This window comes from Heterocephalus glaber, unplaced genomic scaffold (genome assembly GCF_053883595.1).
Source record: "Heterocephalus glaber isolate CG9 unplaced genomic scaffold, H.glaber_assembly_v1.0 deba00001690, whole genome shotgun sequence".
NCBI classification, from domain to species: domain Eukaryota; kingdom Metazoa; phylum Chordata; class Mammalia; order Rodentia; family Bathyergidae; genus Heterocephalus; species Heterocephalus glaber.
Genome location: NW_028258415.1, coordinates 2,162,158 through 2,168,092, shown reverse-complemented (window position 1 = coordinate 2,168,092; position 5,935 = coordinate 2,162,158). Strand labels below are relative to the sequence as shown.

Here is a 5,935-nt window from a genome sequence, read left to right as displayed (position 1 = left end):
ACAAATAACAAGAGATAGCCAAGAATAAGTTTAATACTTTTTATGACATACTTATACTTTTACTACATCCTTACATGTAAATGGATTTTAGGAGCTTAATTTACATAACATCAAATAATATTTACTATATTTTAAAAATAAGAATATCAAGAAATTTTTAAGTCAGAATTAAGCTATAAGTTTTTGCATCTGCTTATATAAATTCTTCACTGGAAAACCATTTGAATTGTCTGATTAGAGTAGTGCTAAAACCTTTCTCAGAGCAGAAATCCTTGTGACATCTCATAGTCAGCTGGGACTAGTAAATAAATTAAATTGTATTATGTGCCTACCAACTTCCAAAAACCAGACTGCGATAATATATTTGGCTAGATGTATAGCATCTGCCAACATTAGGAAATCATAGTCCAGGGCCGGGGATTTAGCTCAGTGGTTCCAGCGCCTGCCTTGCAAGCGCAAGGTCCCAAGTTTGATCCCTGGTACCAAAAAAAAAAAAAAAACCACAAGAAATCATAGTCCAATTACCTCCAAAGCTAGTTGAGCTCATAAAACATAATTACAATTCTAGAATTTTTTCTGTTTATTAGAGGATACAAAGGCACTTTATGAACTGTCATCTATGCATTAGTACAATAAAAAAGTGAATTTTACAAAGTTATTCAAGGAGCTCAATCAATATGAAATGTTCCATTGTATTTTTATATCAGTATCTACATTGTCAGATATCTATAAATTTCATTTCATTAATCATCCAGATATAATAATGCTGCAACCAATCTTTTCCTTGGTTTTTTGTCCATAGACTAAAGCTTCTTTGTTTAACTCAAGTCGATCACTTTTAAAAGACACACTTGCTTTAAAGGTGCCCTGTTATTTTAATTTGAAATTTACTCTGTAAAATTAACATTTTTAGACACAAATACATTTCAAGGCTGGTTTCATTAAGGATATTGTAACTATTCACTATATGTACAAGGATAACTAAGAGGATGATGGGTCACAGAGACACAGACTTATATGAAGACTACCAGTCCTTATTAGATTTCCATGCAGGAGTGAACAAAAACTACCTCTACCTGTCCCCTAGTAGGAATTCATCTCCACCCAGATCACCTACTGAGAAACTTGGTTTGCTGAGGACAGATCCAATACCTGAGGAAGGAGAAGATGCTGCAGCCACGCTCAGAGCCAAGACACTCTCGCAAGAGGAGCAGGATGAGCTGAGAAGAGAGCTGGCAAAAGTGAAAGAGAAAAATCAAAACTCTGCTTTAAGTGTTAGCAGCAAAAGAGAATCATCTAGCAGAGATCAAGCAGAAACTTGGGATTGTTTCACTACAGGAGCTAAAGCAGAACATTGCCAAAGGGTGGCAGGATGTGACAGCCACATCTGCCTACAGGAAGACCTCTGAAACCTTATCTCAGGCTGGACAGGAGGCTTCAGTGGCCTTTTCATCTGTTGGCTCTGTTATCACCCAAAAGCTGGAAGACGTAAAAAATTCCCAACTTTGAAGTCATTTGAAGAAAAGGTCAAAAACTTAAAGTTTAAAGTACGGGGAACCAAGCCTGCTGGCAGTGATTTTGTAGAAGTCTTGAATTCAACTGCAAAAGCTAGTGCCGCCGCCATGGAGCCACCTCCAGAACAGACACAGGAGAGCCTGTGAGATTGCTACCTTTGTTCCACTACCCACTGCCAGATGCTGCAAACAAGATCCAAGCACATCTTGTCAACATTCATTGCTATGGATTTCTACCAGATGTGCTTTTCTTTAGCTTTGCATATTTCTTTGACCAAATAGTTTGTGAGTTAAACAAAATCAAAATACCTTCATTTCTACTAGCACGAAACACACTGAATGTGCATTCAAGGCCCTTTATTTATGGAAATACTGTTATACAAACAACAAGTAGTACCTGGAGACACTTGCTAGAATGATCTGTGAAGCTGCAGGTGATCACAGTTGCTTTCCTACTTTACAAAATTGCTCTGCATCTGAGATGTTGCTTGGATTTTTTTCTTCTAGATGATTTTTTTTCTTCTTTGACTCTGTAGATTTGATTCCTAACTCAAATTATTCTTTTAAATTTACTGAGTCCTGGTTATTAAAAGTTTCTGTGCCATTTTATTTATATTTAAGGGAAGAACTTAACAACTACAAAAAAATTGTTTTTTAATAAACATTTTTTTCATATAAGGTACATATCTTGGGTGTGTGAAGATGCCAGACTAAAGTAAACAGCTTTAAATCCAATTTGTTATAGTTGTGTGACATTAGATACAGTAATTACAACTACTGGGTGACTTGGGAGTGGGATCTCCCCATATCCTTGTTAACTGCCATTTGTGACTACAACCATTTCAGCATATTTGTTGTTATACCACTTATATCAACTTTTGACAATATTAAAATTTTAATTTCAGAGTAAATGGACAGGTGACCAAATAACAGAGCCTAGCATATCAGGTTGAAATATAAGTGTGCTCATAAATGTTCAGTTCAAACGCCTGAAGTGTTTTAGGTCTTGATAGCTGTAAACATAGTAAGATCAATCACATTCGGGGAAGCATTGGTGTCTCCATTTAATCCATTTAGCACCTTTTAAAATAAGCACACTGTCATGACTGATATTACTTGAACATTTTTATACTAAGGTGTTGATTCTAACTCCTGAGGGTGTAATTTATTAATAAAAATGAATTCTTCATTTAGCTCAGTGCTTCTGCCGCCTGCCTCACAAGTGCAAGGTCCCAAGTTTGATCCCTGATACCAAAAAAAAAAAATGAATTCCTCATTCTCTGATGGTTTGTAATGTTAGAAATGATACTGTAGATATTGCTCTTTGGAAACTGGGTGTCCAGGCTGGTGAATCAAACCCTCTGCATAGACACCAAGGTACACTAGTAACTTAATAACTACTGACTTACACCACCATTTCCTTATGCTGTATGTTTATGACCTACAGAGTCATCTGTTATTTATCAAATTGTGATTGTTTTCTTGTTTATGGCAAATGTTAACTGCTAAGCTTGGAGTGGCCTAAAGCAATTTTTAAAAGCATGACTAGATTTACTTGAAGATAACTTCTTCTGAAAACCAAATTTGAAAAGCTACAATGTTGATTGTTATAAAATGACATGTTGCCATTCTTGATTGCTAGAGCTTTTGTTAGCACGTTGGATGCAAGTGAAACTGCTCTCTTACATGTGCAAAGCTTAATAAATTCTGCATATCAGTGAAAAAAAAGGATAACTAAGAATTTAGCTATAATTTTATTCATTTGAGTTGAGAGTGTTCCTAATACATATGTATTCAGAGATGTAGGTAAGACGTTCAAGTATATAAGAGCAATTTTCCCCTAAATACTCATGCTTACAAATTTTCCTATATTCCCACAAAGAACTTTGAATGTAAGTAGATAAATTAGGTTCTTTAAATGTTTTAATAGGTCATTTAACAAAAAAGTATGAGAAATAACGATGGCACTCATAAGTAATTTTAATAGCTACTGGTATTTTAATTATGCCAGGGTATTACACCACCTGATTTACTTGAACATTAAATTTATCACTTAATTAGTATCCTAGGCATATTCTACAGTAAATACTCCCACTTTCATGTAAGAATATCATTGATAAAAAAAAAAAAAGAAATGGGATTTTCTGTGTTGTTGACAGGAAAGAATTAACTCAGGAACATTAGTTAATCAAACCATATATATTCTAAGAAGAGGAAGTGTGTTTTAGCCATCTTCTGAGAGATAAACAGAGCTCTTGGAATATTTTTTTTTCTGATAAGATTGTCTTTGTTTGTCTGAAAAGATGGACAATGTTCTGCCTGTCAACCAGATAACAAACTCCTGAACAGACTCTTCTCCTAAGAATGTGACTGACCTCTGCTAGCTATGGTCAGTAATGTGGACACAAAGCTCTGACTAGTTTTTCTGGCTCAAGGTATTCAACATGTTGTCCTTCATTATTCCTGGGAGTATTCAGGACTACTCCAAGCAAGTTCTCTGGGAGAGTGTACGTGGAAGCTTGAGCTTGATTTATCTGGATTTCACCCCAAGCACTTTTTCTTTTAAATATATTTTCACTATAATAAACCATATCCATGGGCATGACATGCTTTTTGACTATTAGTCTTTCCTGAAAAATCTAGTCTAAAGGTGGTTTTGTGGCGTACAAAGCACTCACATAAAATATCAAAGTCAGCATTTTATGAGACTTTGAAGTTTGTCCCCTTCAAAAAATTATATATTTTATTCATAGACATTATTATACTGAAAACTAATACAAGAAATATTTAATATACTGAATAGATACATATTCCCAGAACTTAATTTGATCAAGGAAATTATGATAAACTCACAATAACTATTGCCTTTAATTTTGGTTTTAACTATTAAATCCAAATTCATTACACAGCAATTACAATTTCTGAGTCATTCCAGGTTTGTTAGTTTTTACTACTTTTTGTTAATTATCATACATTTAGCAAGTCCTTTGGTTACTTCATGATTGTATTTTTTAAATAAAAATTGTGAATATTTGAGGTGAAAAGCACAGCACATTAATACTTTGGTTCACAAACACTTCTGCTCATGAACAATTCAGTTTCAAAAATTTTGCTTTTCCATTTACAAAACTTGGAATCAGGTGAGGAATATAATCATGGCCATATTTCCCACATGAATATGGAAGTAGCCATCTTCCCCAGAATTGTGGAATGAATTAAATTCATGAACCCAGGTACCATTGATAAGGAGGCCGGGTGTAGCAAAATTGGGTTGAGAAGTGGGCAGGATCTGTCAATTGCAAGATACCAGGGCAGCACTGACTGGAGAAGTGGGCAGGACTATCAATTATAAGATCCCAGGACAACACCAAGACCCCATACATAGAATTTCTCATGGTTTCCCATGAGATGTGAACTGCATAGAAGAATGCAGACACCACAAGGATCCCATTAACATGACTAATTTTGCTTTTATCATTTCTTTTGTTCTTCTTTATCCTTTTAGTCCTCTCATTTCCTCTCACTTTTGAAATTAACTTTTGGCATTGTTTTTAGCTTGTCTCACCCAATTCTTTGTTCAAGACAAGAAGAACCTGGAATACTTTTGTTTGGGGAGCGATTTTTAAAGGAACTACCAAACAACATTTTGGTGAGCCAAAATGGAGTGGGGCTCAGGTACTAGAGACCAAGGTAAGGCTCATGGTGGGAACAATTTTGTTTCTCTCCACAAGGCTTTTTTTTTCCTTCTTCTTTCTCCTTTCTCTCACTCTCTCCCCTAAGCTAGAAATCAAGGTATTCCTCTCAAGGTGCTAGGGAGAGGTTTATTGACCCTGCTATGGGGATGGGAGAAGGGAATGCAGACTTTCTTTTTTCTAGCCTTTCCATTCACTTCATAGTTATGCATTGCTTTCCCACACGTTTGTTTGTTGTACTTGGAAAGTGGCCTTATCTCCATTTACCCCAGTTTTATAAATGATTTTCTTTTCCAGTTTGTGTTGTGTTTGTTTGCATTTTTTTTGAAATTAACTTGATCTCCACTTATGCCAGTTTACTAATGACGTTTTCTTGGTTTGTGTTTTGGTGAGGGGGTCCACCATGTTACCTTGCCACATGGCCAGCAGCCATATTCCCTTGACACTTGGCCAGCTACCATCTTGTCTTTTTGTATGACAATGCATAACTTCTTTGTAGGCATGCAGCACCAGCTGTTGTTATCATTTTTATCTCTTTTTTTCTTTTTCTTTTTAATTTTAAACTGGCCTTCCAAGCTAAGCCTTGGATTTTAATCATTATATGGGATTATAAGAAAAAGATAGGAAACTTTTTCTTTCTTCTTGTACAGAAAGAAAAACTGTGTACTATACTTTTAAAAAGCCATAAAACCTTTGTGGGATAGAGCTACAACCAGAGCACCATGGCTC

At 35.4% G+C, this 5,935-nt stretch overlaps 1 pseudogene; it reads left to right on the top strand.

Moving 5' to 3' along the window:
- Window positions 1-992: 992 nt before the first annotated feature.
- Window positions 993-1,712, top strand: LOC101707475 (tumor protein D52 pseudogene; annotated as a pseudogene).
- The last annotated feature ends 4,223 nt before the right edge of the window (window positions 1,713-5,935 follow it).